Source organism: Sus scrofa, chromosome 5 (genome assembly GCF_054392235.1).
Source record: "Sus scrofa isolate SSC_HxYL_T2T_F1_AM1 chromosome 5, Sscrofa_HxYL_maternal_Yorkshire_Landrace_v2.0, whole genome shotgun sequence".
Taxonomy (NCBI): Eukaryota; Metazoa; Chordata; class Mammalia; order Artiodactyla; family Suidae; genus Sus; species Sus scrofa.
In genome coordinates this window covers 84030389-84048643 of record NC_139387.1, presented here as the reverse complement: position 1 = coordinate 84048643, position 18255 = coordinate 84030389, and the positions used below count along the sequence as shown (strand labels likewise).

General features: G+C 41.7%; 1 protein-coding gene and 1 pseudogene across 1 annotated transcript in view; one reads left to right on the top strand and one right to left on the bottom strand.

Annotated features, from left to right (window-relative positions):
- The window catches only part of LOC106510388 (uncharacterized), a 144426-nt gene that overhangs the window by 11305 nt on the left and 114866 nt on the right, over nt 1–18255 (bottom strand). The gene's annotated exons all lie outside the window — the stretch shown is intronic.
- LOC146403491 (large ribosomal subunit protein uL6 pseudogene) lies at nt 14177–14844 on the top strand (annotated as a pseudogene).

The window sequence follows — 18255 nt, the reverse complement described above, 5'->3', positions numbered from 1 at the left end:
CCTGTTACCTTAGGGAAATTTTATCAGACCAAGATGGCAAGATGGCTATAGTCTGACATCCAAGATCTTCTGTGGATAAGACTAGTGCACAAACAACCTGGGCCCTTCACGGTGTGTCTGTGCCTGAGGCTGCTCTTGACTGTCCTTGGGCTGCCCAAGGAGAAAGTCCATTCTGCAGGACCCCACAGTGGAAATTTGGGGCACAGGAGTTCAAGCTGTGGACTCGAACTTCATTAGCAGTACGGCTAATACTGTTATCCTTATGTGCTTCCTGTTTCTTTCTTTCTTCTTTTTAGGGCTGCACCTGCAGCAAAAGAAGTTCTGGGCTAAGGGTCGAATCAGAGCTGCAGCTGCCAGCCTACGCCACAGCCACGGCAGCACTGGATCTCAGCCACATCTGCAACCTGCACCAGAGCTTTCAGCAATGCCAGATCCTTAACCCACGGAGCGAGGCTAGGGATCGAACCCGCAACCTCATGGATGCTAGTCGGGTTCGTCAAACACTGAGCCATGATGGGAACTCCCTGTTTCCATTTCTTAATTGATGAAAACTCCAGGGACAAAGGGTGTGAGTCATTACCTAAGAGGTTGTAAAAGTGCATCCATCCAAAAGGCTTGAGAACATGAGTAGGTTTTGTTAGAACAAAAGGTCTAGCTGTGCTGTGCTTTTGATGGTTCTGCCTTCTTCCACCACCACTCTATGAGTGTCTGCCAATCCTTCTATTCTGCCCTGTTTCACATATTATTGTCTGGGTGTGTTATTCTCCCCTTCCAAAATGGAATAAACTATGGACTTAATGATTTGCTTTGCAACTCAGAAGACCTGCTTGCTCACCTTCTGCATTTATAATTAGGTCCTGTCTGTTCAGGATAGTCTGGAAGGGATTGATGAGGCCCAAATAACTGGGCCAATTTTTTGTGTACCAATGTCTTATCTTTTATTAAGTTTCAGACTAATCCACATTGGCAGGACAGTCTGTGCTTTGGTAGGGTCAGTGCCACATCAAAATAACCTGCCAAATTATCAAAACGTATTCTAAAGCAACAGCACTTAAAACATTTATACTGATGTAGAAATAAAGAGATCATAATAGAGAACACAAATAACACCAGGAAAGCAGCTTTTCAAATTAAAGGGGAAAATAAGGATTACTCAATAAATGGTGAGAAAATGACTAGCGCTTTTTTTTTTTTTTTGTCTTTTTTTAGGGCCGCACTTGCGTGATATGGAGGTTCCCAAGCTAGGGGTCAAATCAGAGCTATAGCCACCAGCCTACACACACAGCCACAGCAACGCCAGATCCAAGCCACGTCTGTGACCTACACCACAGCTCATGGCAATGCCAGATCCTTAACCCACTGAGCAAGGCCAGGGATCAAACCTGTATCCTCATGGATACTAGTCAGATTCGTTTCTGCTGAGCCACGATGGGAACTCCATGACTAACTTTTTGAATAAAGCTAGATTCCTGTATTGCCCCTTGTATCTAAAAAAGCTCAAATACATTGACAACTTTAAAACACACGGGCAAATACGTCTATTTTTTTCAAATGTAGAAATATGACTCGTATACAGTAGTCATATGTCAAAATTTTAATCTAGTTCATTTTAAAAAAATTTTATGGCCACACCCACAGCATATGGAAGTTCCCAGGACAAGGATCGAATCCAAGCCACAGCTATGGCAATGCTGGATCCTTCAACACACTGCACCAGGCAAGGGATTGAACCTGCATCTCTGCAGTGACCCGAGCTGCTGCAGTCAGATTCTTAACTCACTGTGCCATGGCAGGGATCGCAACCTAGCTCATTATTAATGAAGGACAAGTAAGATGTTTTTAAATGGTACAAAGGAGAATTTAAAGAAGAGACACATGTATGAGAAATCAGGGAGGCTGAAATGAATTTGCTCAAATGCAAATTAGATGCAAAACTGGCTGTCTCCACAGGGGGAAATCAACCACATTTCCATCAGACAGAATACATTTGCTTCTCTGATCATATCTATCTCTATTAGTTTCTTACAATTTACAGGGTTATAAAATAGCTCAAAGGCCAAAAATTTGCTAAATTCATATAGAATCAGATCACTCAGAAGGGACATTTATTACACAGATAATGCGCTCAGTAATTCTTTTTTTCCCCTTTCAAATTTTTCTAATTCTCTCCAATTTTCCTAGTAACTTCCTCCTTTTCAGCCATAAACATCTCAACGATTATTCTTGGTCATAAAAAAATGGCTGCTCTCATTAGGTGTGGCCTGATAATTTGCATAGGTGCAGCAAGTGCTACTTAACCACATAAGCTTCCTTGGGCTTGCTTCCAATTCCAGTGCCATGCAGTATTGAGTGGCTATTAGAGCACAGATTTGCACTTTAAAATGTCTCTAGGTGTTCCCTGGTGGCCTAGTGGCTAAGGATTTGGCATTACCACTGCCGTGGCTCTGGTCACTTGTGTGGTGCAGGTTCAGTCCCTGGCCTCAGAACTTCCACATGCTGAGAGCACAGCTCCCCCCACCAAATGTCTCTATTATTTGCCCCTTCCAGGCTAGGAATCAAGCCCAAGAGACTCCATCACATTTCACCTGCACTGCCAGTAATTTGGATGAATTACTCTCCGAGTTCCCCACAAATTTGCTAAGGTTCTTGGCCTTCAAGTGTCCTTTCTTACCATCTATAAGGATGGTACTATGTCAGCTTTACCAGGAAGGTTTTGTAGGCATTGGCTTTTTAAATAAAATCAACCTCTATTTCTTAGAGGTGTTTGATATAATTGATTAAATGAGCATCATCACAAGTATAAGTTTCAAGGAATTGATATACAATTTTCTTTCTAATTATATATTGTTAGAAAGGAAGCTACGCAAATAACTATACTGCTTTACAAAAGTAAAAGAACTCAGAACTTTCAAATTTGGGGATGGAGGGAAATTCCGTGAGCTTAACTTCACCTTACAAAAGCAGAGGCTCCTGAATTATTGTAGATCACAGAGAGCTTGAGAGAGAAATGGCCTCCTTACATATCCAGAAAATAGAGCATTAAAACAGCGTCAACATGACCACAGTAAAATTTCCCTCATTAGCTGATTCCATCCTTTGTAACTCTGTTCTGCTGGATGTCAGGTTAACATTCTGCTTTCATAAAAGTTGTCTGATTCTGGACTAAAAAGAGTCATCTAAATGGAATACTACTCAGCCATAAAAAAGAATGACATAATGCCATTTGCAGCAACATGGATGGAGCTAGAGAATCTCATACTGAGTGAAATGAGCCAGAAAGACAAAGACAAATACCATATGATATCACTTATAACTGGAATCTAATATCCAGCACAAATGAACATCTCCTTAGAAAAGAAAATCATGGACTTGGAGAAGAGACTTGTGGCTGCCTGATGGGAGGGGGAGGGAGTGGGAGGGATCGGGAGCTTGGGCTTATCAGACACAACTTAGAATAGATTTACAAGGAGATCCTGCTGAATAGCATTGAGAACTTTGTCTAGATACTCATGTTGCAACAGAAGAAAGGCTGGGGGAAAAATGTAATGTATACATCTAAGGATAACCTGACCCCCTTGCTGTACAGTGGGAAAATAAAAAAATAAAAAAATAAAAATAAATGCACATGTACTCCACAGATACACCTTGACAGTGATTTAAGTAATGTCATCTCAGAAGCTTGTACCCAAGAGTCTATTTTTGAAGTGTCAGTAGTTCAACATACTTGGCACAGTCTTTTCCCATGAAACTCTGGGCCTATGTGTCTTTGCCAAAGAACCAGATTTTGGCCTGTAGCTTATAGCAGGGCCTCAGGCAAGTTTCAAGAAGCAGAGAGCCTATTGGATAATAAGACTGGAAGGGTGTGGTTAATTTACTAGATAAATAATAGTAACTATTCTGTCATAGGTATCCTTCCAGATAACCTCAGAGAGCTGTGTAGTGTTTCACTGAACGGATATCCACTAATCTTTTGTGCCTATTTCAAAGCCTTTCACAGATTTCCTGTCACTGTCTGTATATCTATAGCTCATATTATATATCTTAGAGAGAGGAAGGCCTTTCCTGGTACAAAATGCAGAAGTCAAAGGAAGTAATTGATTTATAAATATTTTTAAACTCTTTATGATTTAGAAAAGTGCAAAAAAAAAATCAAAAAATCCAAATGAGAGAAAAAAACACTTGCTACACACAGCTTGCAACTGGTATGAACTGACTCTCAAATTTGAGGTCAAAATTCTTCAAAGTATTCCCTTGCTCAGGATCCCCCCCCGCTTCCTTGATACTCCTACCTCCAATTGGTCCAAGAACCCTTGAGACATTTGACTCTACATAGGCCTGTTTCCAAACTCAAGGCAAATGAGAATTTACTGGTGAATTTAATCAGTTCACAGCAGGTTTCCTTTTCATTGCAGTGCAGCTTCTGTTGCTGCCACACGGTGTCACTGTTGAACACTGGCTCAGTGCAGTTTGTGAATTTGCCTGTACTGTGCCAGTGCCCTCCCAGGTCCACAATTCTATGAGGGCTGAAGCCATGGAGAAAGGATGACTCATCCATGCTGTGCCATGGTGACTGCCACCTTGGGAGCTCAAGCAAGGAATACAGTCTGCCACAAGCTTGTTCCCAACGCATGCCCTCCAGGCTGTCTGGCTTAGGCAGGGCTCCAATTAGAGCTGCATGCTGCATCAGAATCAACCCTCTCCTTCCCCCCACCCATAGGCATTTAAACCTACTATTGATGCCATGCCAGATCTCCACTTCATATGTCCCTTGTGGTGAGTTTCCCTTTGGGGAATCTATAGGAAATTTTCTAAAAGTAGTAAAATTCAAAAGGGAAGGTATTGGGGAGGAGAATTAATACTATCTTCACGATGTCTCTGCAAATTTGCCTGACTCTTTCAATACACCAAGGGATGTTTAGCTTTAGACAGTCATTTTAACCACAAAAATGTTTTAGTTACAGCCTTCCCTTGCGGTGGTGCCTGTCTGTTTTTAAGAGGAGCTATTCCACTGACTTTTTCTTGTTTGAAAGTTACTATCTTCACAAAGAAGCATCTAGAAGCATCTTAAAGTTCTGCCTACCCAGTCCTTGGCTACATAGCATAGAGCTAATCTCCTTAACAAATCAAAAGCTTTTAAAACTCACTAAGAACAAAAATTAAAATCCTAATAGAAAAATAGGCTACAAGAATGTCAAAACAAGCTATCAGAAAAAGAAATAAATACTTGAAATGATATTCAATCTAACAATCTAACTCATAAGTAAGTAAATACAATTTGGAACATTTATATACTTTAAAAAATTTTACCTTTCGTATGAGCAGAGATCAAAGTGGTTGCTATTATATTTCTGATAAGAGTGTAAGAAACAGCCACTTTCATATGCAGCTGATGAGAGCATAAACTGTTGCAATTTATTTAGAAAGAAGTTTGGCAGTATCTACTAATATTTTAAATGCTCTTAACTTTTGTCCATCAATTCCACATCTGTGGATTTTTCTAACTTGCAAGAAGCTACTAAAAAAAATGAATAGCATACTCTCAGGTTTTCATCCTATCTCTTCATCTCAATTCCTATTCCTGTCTCTTTCTCTCTTTTTTTTTTTTAACCATTTCTGCTGTCCTTTGGGCTGTTTCTTCAACTCTTCTCTTTTCTTATTAGGTTCTTGAACAGCCCTTATGTTAACATTCCCCCCAGTAAATGCAGCCCCACCACTGTTTTCCATATTCAGTCTCCTAGTTGGCCTAGCTCCATATCACAGATAGAAATGAGAGTAATTTCTTGATTTCATGCATCAGAAAAATTTAATTGGTAGGTCCTTGTTCAACCATAGTTTGGTTCTTCATAGCTAGTTCCAAAATGGTCATGGGTAGGTCTTATATACTTTATGAATTTAGGACAGCTTTAAAAAATAATTATTCCAGAGTCTTTCTTCATGCCGATTTAATCATAATCTCTAGTGGCATAGCCAGATATATTTTTTAAATTATCCAAAGCTTAGAAATAAGACAGAGGGAAGACATAATATTGGACTGGGATGTTATTTAGTGGTGCCACTCACAGATGAGTTAATCAGCTAGAGGAATGTATTTCTGTTTGATAGGCTGTGTACTCCAGACTAAAGGTCCAGATTTTGTGAAAAATCTTTAAGCTGTAATATTACAACATACATAATTACATATTGTAATATGTGAATTTAATGTTATTATGTATTTACATATGTAATTATAATATGCAATTGCATGCCATATGAAATATATAGCATTTATATGCAGTGTGTAAATATTAAAAACTGGCATTTTAAAATAGCACGTTAAATGTTAATTTTAGATTTTTGTCTGTTAGAGATGCAGATGATTTCTGCATAGTAAAAATATAACCACAAAAGCTTTGTATTTTAGTAATCTTATTCTATCATCCCCCCCCTTTTTTTTTCTGTCTTTTTAGGGCCACTCCTGTGACATATGGAAGTTCCCAGGCTAGGGGTCAAATCAGAGCTATAGCTGCTGACCTAAGCCACAGCCACAGCAACTTAGGATTCAAGGTGTGTCTGCTAATGACACTACAGCTCATGACAACGCCGGATCCTTAACCCACTGCACGAGGCCAGGGATCAAACCCACGTCCACATGATCCTAGTTGGTTCGTTACCACTGAGCCATGATGGGAACTCCTTATGATTCCTTCTTAAATGCTAATTAACAGCCAATTCCTCAAAATGCCCTTTATACGGGTTTCGCCATCTTACTTCAGGCTGGCTATGTGGCTTATTTATTAAGAAAACTCTCAGAGATGAAATTCCTGTCTCTGTGACGATTTTTTTTTTTTTTTGGTCTTTTTGTCTTTTCAGGGCCGCACCCACGGCATATGGAGGTTCCCAGGCTAGGGGTCGAATCAGAGCTACAGCTGCCAGCCTACACCAGAGCCACAGCAACGTGGGATCCGAGCTGCGTCTTCGACCTACACCACAGCTCACTGCAATGCCAGAACCTTAACTCACTGAGCAAGGCCAGGGATCGAACCCGCAACCTCACGGTTCCTAGTCGGATTCGTTAACCACTGCGCCACGACGGGAACTCCTGTGATTTTTTTTTTATGTTGCCGAATTCACTGTCCCCCAAGCATGGATTATTTTTTATCTTTGATTCTCAGCCTTATTCACACTATGAACACTCTGGCCAAAAAATAATTTTGATACATTATTTTTGTGGGCACAATGTACCTTAGATGCAGGCAAATATTGCCAAGTCTAATTTTTAAACATATTATGCAGGTCAAATAGAACGCATCTGAGAACACAGGTCTCTGACCACTAGCTGGCAACTGGGAGCAAACAAGGTCTGTATGACTAGCTCAGCACTTGGAAATTGGGCATCAGAGGAAGTATTACACAGTGTCCCTATCTTTTGAGCAGATGGATTTTTTTTTTTTTTTTTTTTTTGTCTTTTTAGGGCTGCACCTGCAGCATATGGAGGTTCCCAGGCTAGGGGTGGAATTGGAACTATAGCCACTGGCCACAACCACAGCCACAGCAACACCAGATCCAAGCCGCATCTGCAACCTACACCACAGCTCATGGCAACGGGGGATCCTTAATCCAGTGATTTTTGCTTTTTTGTTGTTGTTGTTGTTTTTCAGATGGCTCTTCTAAGTAGTTTAGACGCAGTCTTTGCCACCTGGGGGAGCAGCTTACCTTTCACTTTTCAAACATCAGAGTTTATATTTGAGGTAAATGTGTATTTATTTTCCTGTGGAAAAGCATGATGGTTTGGAAGAGCATGAAGGAAGGTATGAAACCTATTTTTCCTCTGTAGTTTTCAAAGACCCCTTTAGCAGTCAAACTGTGTCCTTATTCCTGGATCTTTGCTCTTAGAGATTTTCAGTGGAGCTCACTCTGATCTGTATGCCTGAGGATTTAGCGTTTCCCCACTTCCTACAGCACATGACCAACAACTGACAGGTGGGACGCATAAAAGCTTTGGTCATCTTGCATCGTTTGATGCCCAGACTGGAAGTGTGCCTACTATCTGCAGAGCTCCCCTGGGTGACAGAGCAGTTTCCCTTCTGACTGTGCACAATCCCTTGCCAGGCTCCTTCCCTTCCCAGTCCAACTCCCTGACCCCCTGAGGGTTCTTCGTAGTAAATCAAGCCCCTTTGTATCAATAACTGCAACTCTACCATCGCCTCCATTCCATACATCCCACTTTTGACCACCCATCTTCACTCCATCTGTTACCTGAATGGCAACTATCTTTCACCCTCGAGTGGTAATTGTTTTGTTTTCTCACTATCCCTCAGGCCCTTAATGTCCTCTCTTCCCATTTAGTGTTTTTGTTTGTTTGTTTTTGTTTTTTTGTAGGTTTTTTTTTTTTTTTTTTTTTTTGCTTTGTATGGCTGCACTCATGACATATGGGAGTTCCCAGGCTAGTGGTCCGAATCGGAGCTACAGCTGCCAGCCTACACCAGAGCCACAGTAGTGCTGGATCCAAGCCACGTCTGCGACCTACAACACAGCTCACGGCAATGGCAACACCAGATCCTTAACCCACTAAGCAAGACCAGGCATCAGACCTGCGTCCCCATGGATACTAGTCAGGTTCGTTACTGCTGAGCCACAATGGGAATCTCAAGAGCAACCACCACAATGACTCTTGCACCCCTGCTTGACTGGCTTGCCCTTTCCCCTTCAGTGTTCTCCTCTGGCAAAAGCACAACGCTGGTCTGATGGAATATTCTTCTCTGCTCCTCCAGATCTTCTCCATCCTTCTCTACTCTGCCCTGTGCACTAGGAGCTGCCCTTGACAGAGGCTTCAGTGTGGCTTCTCTATCCTTTAGCTACCAGTTGGGTTTAGCCAATGAGAGGCACTTGCCAGGGAGTGGAGAGCAGGAGAAAGAGAGGTTAGAGGCATTAATCCTCTGCTCCCTGCCAAAAATAAACTGCAAAATGGAAAATATTTACATCAGAAGCAAACAAGTTTGGACCAATGCTGTTGATAAATCTAAATTGTTCAGAGAGAGATGAAAATAGAATTCAAATTCTTTATTCGATTTCTTTGAAATAGTGGCTCTTCCCTGCTCTGGACAAGAATTAAGCAGCTTGTCCAATGACTGGGAAAGGAGGACCTCCAACCACCTTGCTTGTCTCTGTTAAAGATGTTTCTCCCTCTAAACCCCTTTAAAGACTGGGAGAGGCAGAGCCGGCCCCAGACCCCAGGCCTTGGTGGACATTAAGGTGTTAAATCCTGTGCTGAAAATTCCTGGTGATTTAATCAATAATGGGATTTCTGGTGAAATAAAGACAGAGGATTTTGTTGAAAAAACTGAAACAAACACCTGTCAGTCTGCAGTTCAGCAGTGGCTGAGTTTCTTTAAGGCCAGATCGACAGGCGCTTTTCCTGTAGCTGTACTGCTCACAGCATTCTGATGACTATTCCACCACTTGCCCTTTAAATTTATGACTAGGAGCCACAACTGGCCCCTCCTGGCTACAGGTGATCATGTCATTTATATAAAGTTCACTCATTCTCCCACTTTCTCAACTTTTTTTACACCTTTTCTCTTCTTAAACCCCCAAACCTCACCCCCCTCTTCAATCTCAACAGAAATTTTATTTCCTACGTCACTGAGAAAATTGCAGCTTCAGGAGAGAATTTCCTCAGACCCACACCATCTCACAAACCCACCAACCAGCATCATCTGTCATAAGCTCAGCTTTTCTGCCTGTTACCATAGATGAACTGTCTGAACTCTCTACAGTGCAAGTCTCTGCACTCGTGGATGGGACCCAACGTCTCTCATCTAATCAAGGACATTGCTCTAGCAATTTTCCTTTGACTCTCCCACACTAGTGCTATTTCTCTCTATTGGATCATTATTATTAGTCATCCTTGTTTATATTTCTCCCATTTAAAAATGAGCCATAAAAACACCTCTCAACCCCTCATCAGCAGCTGCCTCTTTTCCTTTCCATTTGTGGCAAGATTCCTAGAAGGAATGGCCTATATTTACTGTCTCCAACAACTTTCCTTCTAGTCCACTTGAACCTGCTTCAATCAGTCTTTGTTGCCATTACTCCACCAAAATTGCTTTTGTCAGGTTCACCAATATTCATTACGACGGTCAAACCTGGGACCTTGACTGGTCAGTGGCTTGACCTGTCTCCCCCTCCCTAACACTCTCAAGAATACTCATACTTCATACTACCTCTCTGCTTGTTTTGTCTCAGTTTCTTTTACTATTTGTTTCTCTTCTCTTATCCTCTTTGGAGTGGCCCAGGGATCCGACTTTGAAGCTCTTCTTCATTTACATCTTGATAACCTCAAGCAGTCCCATGTCTTTAAATAAAACCTGTATGTTGATGAGTCCCGTATTTTACATCTCTCCTCAACTCCAAGCTCACATACGCAGGCGCCTGCCTACTCAGCATCTCCTCATGGATGTCTGACATTTCCAAAACAAATCTATTGATTTCCCCCTATTCTCTAGACTCACTCCGTTCACAGCCTTCCCTCCCTCAGTTGATGTCAACTCCAATCTCCTAGAAGCTCAGACAAAAAAACTGAAGTTATTCTTGACTTTCCCCACCATTACCTCTTATTTTATCCCCTCCTGTGATCCTCCTTACTCAAGCTGTTCTAGCTACCCTGGCTTCCTTACTGTTCTTTGAAAATGCAAGTCACATCTCTGCCATAAGGTCTTTGCTCTTTGTAGCTCTTCCCACAAATATCCTCTGGCTAACTCCCTCCCACCCTTTAAATCCTTACACAATTCTCACTTTCTTAATAAGGCTTACCCTGAATACTCTCTATAATACCGCAACTTACACACACACAGACACACCTGTCTCTTGCTCTACCTTGTCATTTTCTCATAGAAATTACTGCCTCAATAGTGTTTATTGTTTGCTATCTGTCCCCACTGTTGGAATAAGAGCCCCCCAAGGTCAGGGATCTTTCTATTGTGTTCACTTATGTATCCCAAATGTTTAGAACAATGCCTGGCACATAGTAGGCACTCAAATATTGAGTAGGCACTCAGTGTTGTTGAGTGAATGGAAGGTGATTTAAATATTCGATTCCACTGGTTTGAGGAAGGACTCTAAATCTGTTCACATCCTAATTTAAAAAAAAAAAAATGGGGTCAGGAACTGGGCCAGGTCAGAGTTTATAGATGGCGTCTACTTCGAAGGACCTAGATAGGGGAGTCTAGTCAAAGGAGGGGGAGGTATAGGGAAAGGACAAAAGACCAGCAGCACCCCCCCAGCCTTGGAGCAGTGTAAGGCTCAACTGAAGATCCTTCGTCAGTGCTGGTTGGAGTCTGGAGAGTTCTACGTAGTCAAGATGTGAAGAAAGTCAGAAAAGTCAAGGGTTCATTTACGGACATGACTAAAGAAAGCCTTTGCTAATGATGAAATAAGCACCTTAGAACATACATACGTAGAAGACGTTAATGAGCCAAGAAATTTATAGATGCGGTGTGTATGTAGAGTGTTGTTGTTGCTCCCTATCTTTTCCTGAATGTGGTTTATATAATCCAGAAGGAAGGAAATAATATGCAAGCCCCAGCCCCAAAATGGGTTCCAAAGAGTCTCTGGTCAGGCTTGTCGGTCCAACCTCTGGGATGCTTCACCCCCTGAAGAAATGCTATGTTAGCAGCTGCCAACATTCATCACTTCTTGTATGGCTCCATTATCTTTCCAAGTACGGTCTCTGGATTACCTGAATCAGAATAGTTGAATGTTCTCTTAAAAATGTAAATTCCTCAGTCCTCCAAAGACCTATTAAGCCATGTGGCAGGGCCAGGAATCTGCCTACTAAATAAGCTCCCTAGAGAATTCCGATGCATACTAAAGTTTGAGAACTGCTATCATAAGTGAAGGGACTTACTTTACCCTAGTTTAATTTGTCTGTACTATTTCATCTTGATTCTATGTCTCATCCTTTTAATTTCACTCTCCAAAAACATAAAAAGAAAACTTTATTCTGAAAATAATCCATATTTGAGACTGATTAAGAAATCATAGATGGGAGCTCTCGTTGTGGAGCAACAGAAAGGAATCCGACTAGTAACCATGAGGTTGAGGGTTTGATCCCTGGCTTCACTCAGTGGGTTAAGGATCTGGCGTTGCCATGAGTTGTGGTGTAGGTTGCAGATGGGGCCCGGATCCTGTGTTGCTGTGGCTGTGGCATAGGCTGGCAGCTATAGCTCTTATAGCCTGGGAACGTCCATATGCCATGAGTGTGCCCCTAAAAAGCAAAAAAAAAAAAAATAAAAATAAAGAAAAAAAATAAAGTCATAGATGAAACCTACTTGGTTCAACAATTTCTGTGACCCACTTTATTCTATTTCCCTTTCTTTTAGGTATGGGATAAGAATCACCAATCCATATTCTAACCAGGCATACAAATTACTCTTTTCTCCTGGTTAAGCATTTGCTGAACTTTTTATCGGCCTGCCCCCAATTCCAGACCAATAATTCCTTCAAATTTAAGGATTACTTCTGGAGAGAATGGACAATTTCACACCAAATAGAAAAACACAGCAGAACTTAAAGCTAAAATATGAACCTAAATATCAATTAACTCAAAACCAAATCAGAGTTCCTGCTGTGGCTCAATAGGATCGGTGGCATCTTGGGAGCCCTGGGTTGTAGGTTCAATCCCCAGCCCAGTACAGTGGGTTAAGGATCCTGCTTTGCCAAAACTGTGGTTCAGGTTGAGACTGGGGCTTGGATCTGATCCCTGGTTGGGAGTTCCATATGCCACGGGGTGGCCAAAAAATGAAAAAAAAAAAAAAAAAAAAAAAAAAAAAAGACCAAATAGTGCAAAGCAGACTATTCTATAACATCCTCCATTATTTAGAACAATGTATTCATGAACTGCAATCCTTGGCTATGCTTCCCTGTGTCTACTGACAAACATAGAAGCCAACAAATAAGAAGAGTTGACCTGGGGTTTTAAGAATTGAAATTTGAGATTTGGATCAAACCACAAGGGTATTCCAGAAAAGAGTAAGAGTCAGGGGCTTATAAAGGCAAGAGCCACGGGCCTGTTCTCTCACACAAGAAAAGAAACATTTGTCCTTAAGGGACAGGCTGTCATGAGTTATTTTAGAGTAAGGTTCTGATTTTTTTTTTTTTTTTTGTCTTTTTGCCTTTTCTAGGGCCGCTCCCGCGGCATATGGAGGTTCACAGGCTAGGGGTCGAATTGGAGCTGTAGCCGCCAGCCTACACCAGAGCCACAGCAACGCAGGATCCGAGCCGCGTCTGCAACCTACACCATAGCTCACGGCAACGCCGGATCGTTAACCCACTGAGCGAGGGCAGGGAATAATCGTGCAACCTCATGGTTCCTAGTCGGATTCGTTAACCACTGCACCACAACGGGAACTCCAGGGTCTGATATTATCTTGAGTTTCTGGAACATTGGGTAGATGTTCTGGAGGCCTGTATTAAGACAGTAAGTGGTCAAACCGTCAGATTCCATCTGTGCTGAGACATGCATAAGTCAGACTTCTTCCCTGACCTCCTGGTTCTGTTTTAGAGAGCTCTCCTGGCAATACTGACTCCATCTTGATTTTCTGTTCACACCTTGCAGACCAACCCACTGACTAAGCAGCAGCGAGGGATAGGTCATATCTAAGGAGGTTCCTCCAAAAATTATCACTAAATTTGATTTTAACAAATAATTGGATAATAGAGATATTCCAGAATATGTCTTCAAGAGAGGTGCAACAGAGGAATTTTAGGTGACAGAATCCCTATCCTTCCAACTTCTCTCTACAATAAAATGATTTCTCTTTCATGAAAGGGGCCTTCAGAGGAAGTTCATCTCTCTTATCAACGCTAAAGAGAATTCAGCAGACACTGAGATAACTCTAAACGGACCATTTTTTTGGTGTAGGATCATCTCACTTTCTAAATAATATCCTAACTACTTCTGACAATCAAGCAGATTCCAAAACCCTTTCAGAGAACAGGAAACTTTCAACACAACCTGTCTCTTCAGAACTCATTCACTTTTAGGGAAAATAGGGAAAAAAAAAAAACGAAAAAAAGAAGAAAAAAAAAAGCTCTCTAACATTTTAGAAGGGTGTGCTAAAATGTAATTTTGGAATTTCTACTTATTCTGTATTAGTTTTTTTTAGACTTCTCAAAATAGTATTGGAAAAGTGGCTATTTGTCTAATTTTCTTGATTTTGGGTGGGGTAGTGATTACTTCGTAAATTGATTGAATCGAGCTCTTTGCCACATCTCCTTCGAGAATGACAACCACCCTCAGCAATCAGACTGTCGCCACTCCGGAAAATGTCAACACCTCTCTAAAAGGACACACCGTTATCGCGAAGGGTCCCAGAGGTACTCTGAGGAGAGACTTCAACCACATCAATGTGGAACTCAGTCTCTTTGGAAAGAAAAAGAAGAGGCTCTGGGTTGACAAATGGTGGGAAAATAGAAAGGAACTGGCTACTGTCGGCACTGTCTGTAGTCATGTACAGAATGTGATCAAGGGTATTACGCCGGGCTTCTGCTACACGATGAGGTCTGTGTGTGCTCACATTCCCATCAACGTCATTATTCAGAAGAATGGTTCTCTTGTTGAAATCCGGAATTTTGGGGGGTAAAAAGTACATCCGCAGGGTTCAGATGAGGCCAGGGGTTGCTTGTTCAGTGTCTCAAAAGCCTAGAAAGATGAGTCAATTCTTGAAGGAAACAACATGGAACTTGTATGCAATTCAGCTGCTTTGATTCAGCGAGCCACAGCAGTTAAGAACAAGGATATCAGAAAAATTTTGGATGGTCATCTACGTTTCTGAAAAAGGAAAAGTTCAGCAGGCTGATGAGTAAGATCTGAGTTGTCCAGTTACGGAAACAGCAAAATGCCAGATGATTCTTCAGACTCATTTGAGATGTTTTAAGATACAATAAAAAGTCTATTGACTTAGAACTTTTTCTTAAAAATTAATTAATTAATTAATTATATCTAGACTGGAACCTTACTTACTATAGAGAGGAATCTGGAAAAGAGATTCCATCTTATATATCAAGTGGGTGAAGGGAAGCATCCATGGACAAAGGAAGCTGTCCTCTTAAGGCAGTTTCACCCACACACCAGAACTACAGCACTGCCTGCAAGCAAAGCCTTAAATCAGACTCCCACATAAGATGAGACTGAGATGGGAAACATGTCTTCCACTCCGTCCAAAAAGGCATCCAGCAGGCCCTGCCCTTTAGGGAAATGTCTTGACCTCCCTTTTGGAGAGTGGTCCTTAGGTGGATGGGGTAGAGGCAATATCCTTTCTTGCAGTGGGCAATTAGCCTGAAGAAGACTCCTCATTAGTGCCACCCATCACAGGTGAGACATCAAGAGAGGGCTGTCTATTGGAGAGACGTGGCACCCTAAGCAGAGCAGAGACACCTCTCAGTGAGCTCCACAAGCACTAATCCCACATCTGATCGGGAGTAAAGCTGGACTATGTGTGTGAGCACATGCGATACCTGATCTTCCAGGATTCCCCGCATGACCCAAGGACAAATGGCTTGTCTAGGAGAACGTATGAGGAGGTATGAACGTGGCTTTGGACTCAAACTAACTTGGTTGGAATCCTGCCTCTACCATATACAAGTGACTTTGAGTAGGTTAATCTTGCTCAGTCTCAGTTTCCTTGACCACAAAATGGGAATAATCATAGCCATCTCATAGAATGATTGTGAGGAAGAAACCGTTCAGCACATGATAAATGGCTTTGCAAGTAAGCCCAGAATCCTGGTTACCAACTGTCATGATGGTGATCTTGCTTGTGGGCCCAGAGTCCATGTTTCCCCTGAGTTTGCAGCCAAAACAGGTGAGAAAACCCTACTCAGCCAGCACAAAATCACTGTTTATACCAGACTGGAGGCCAGTATAAAAGCTCAAAGAATGTTGTAGTTCGAATCCAAATGCAACCCTCGCTCTTCTGAATCCCCAAAGGGGGTACTCAAGGTGGAGCTGTCACAGAGAGTTTGTGACTAGATCACTGTAGAAAAGCCAAGCAAACTACGTGCTCTAAAAAGGAGTTCTTTTCACAAGAGTAGCAGTTGGCAGAGACTGCTGCCCTCAAGAGTCAAAGCAGGGTGGATTCTCACCAGGGAAGTGTGCCCTTGGCACAGGCTCCTGGCAGAGGGCATAGAATGTTTTGCCATGACGTCAGAGCTGTGGGCGGCTGAGCCACGTAAGCAGGGTCAGCAGGGCCAAAGCTCATGGGTAGAAATGAATGGCAGAGGAAGTGGAAGAAGACCAGTTCCTAAGAAGGATGAAAAATCACATGTACAGTGGGACAGCTGTTTCCTCCAGTGTCTGAGATCATCGTCAGATTCAATCTTTTTTTGTAATAAAATATCACCTCTATTAATGTGCAGATTCCAGGGTGAGATAATCTGGAAAAGCACTAGATGCTGCATAAACGGTCCCTGACATAAAACTAGAAATTACGTATATGGTAATTAGTTTGCTGTACTAAAACCATGAGCCCCAACACGTCCGTCTTGTACCTCATGGCATTAGGCACTTGAGCTATTTTATTGTATTAGCTGTCTTTGGCAGCTGCCCAGTAATACCTAGAGTCAGTCCCTTGCCCCCCAGCCCCGCCTGCTACCATGAAGCCTGTTAAACAAACTTGTTGAGCAATAAGGTCAGGAACAGTGCAACCTTCCTCACCTTCAATCAACCTTTCCTTAATTGGGCAATTAATTTGCCTACGTGTGGTCCTGACAAAAGAGAAATGCCGTTTTGGTTTTCTCAAAGCATGCCATCAAGACTGCAATTCACTCATCTGAGTTCCTGCTTCTTAGTTACACACATAAGACACCAAAGAAACAGGCGCGCCTAGATGTACATATTCTTCATACTTCATCTTTCCTGTATTTTCAGCAAGCCGAGGTTTAAAACCATCAGCTTAAATGAGAACACTCTCACTCAATGGTTAAATGTTACCCTTTTATTGACCCCGAGGTCATTCAGATTTGAGACTGAAACAACAGCCGGAAATGCTCTGTGAGTGATTATATCTGCACAAATACATCTTTTATTTAAAAGAATATTTATTCAGTCATAAAAAAGAATGAAACTGTGCCATCTGCAGCCACATAGATGGACTTAGAGATTACCATAAAAGTTAGTCAGAGAAAGACAAATATCATATGAAATCACTTACATGCGGAATCTAAAAAATGATGCAGATACACCTATCTACAAAGCAGAAATGGACTCACAGACATAGAAAACAAACTTATGGTTATCAAAGAGGAGAGGGGGAGTTCCCGTTGTGGCGCAGTGGTTAACGAATCCGACTAGGAACCATGAGGTTGCGGGTTCGGTCCCTGCCCTTGCTCAGTGGGTTAACGATCCGGCGTTGCCGTGAGCTGTGGGTAGGTTGCAGACGCGGCTCGGATCCCGAGTTGCTGTGGCTCTGGCGTAGGCCGGTGGCTACAGCTCCGATTAGACCCCTAGCCTGGGAACCTCCATATGCCACGGGAGCGGCCCAAAGAAATAGCAAAAAGACAAAAAAAAAAAAAAAAAAAGAGGAGAGGAGAGAGGGATAGATTAGGAGTTTGGGATTAACAGATACATGCAACCATATATAAAACAGATAAACAACCGGGGTTTATTGTATAGCACAGGCAACTATATTCAATATCTTGTAATAACCTATAAAGGAAAAGAACCTGAAAAAGTATACTAGATACAGATATATATATAGATGTATAGATGTCTGAATCACTTCCCTGTATACCTGAAACTAACACAACACTGTACATCAACTATACGTAAATAAAAATGAAAAAAGAATATTGAATCCAAGTTAGACATTCTTGGTAAAGTGTTCTGAATAATTAACTACACAAGCATATTTAGAATGGAGAGCATTCGCTCACCTTTTTGTTGCCACATAGTAGGTTCTCTCTACATATCTGAAGTGCATTTGCAGATTGAAAATTTATAGACTATTCCATGGCCTAGGGGGCAGTGATTCTCAAATATCCATGTGTATGTTGACCCAGGATCTGATTTTCATTGGTCAGGGGAAAATAATGAGAAAATTAAGGACATTATAGTGAGTTTTCCATATATTTAAAATTATTCCATTTAAAGGGCTGAACTTTACATTTTTTTGGTCTTCTATGTGTTTTCATACTTTCTTTATTTTTACTTGTATTTGTCCATGAAATGCACATTCTGGGAACCACTGCTAGAGTGTCATAGAAATATGAGAGCCTGAA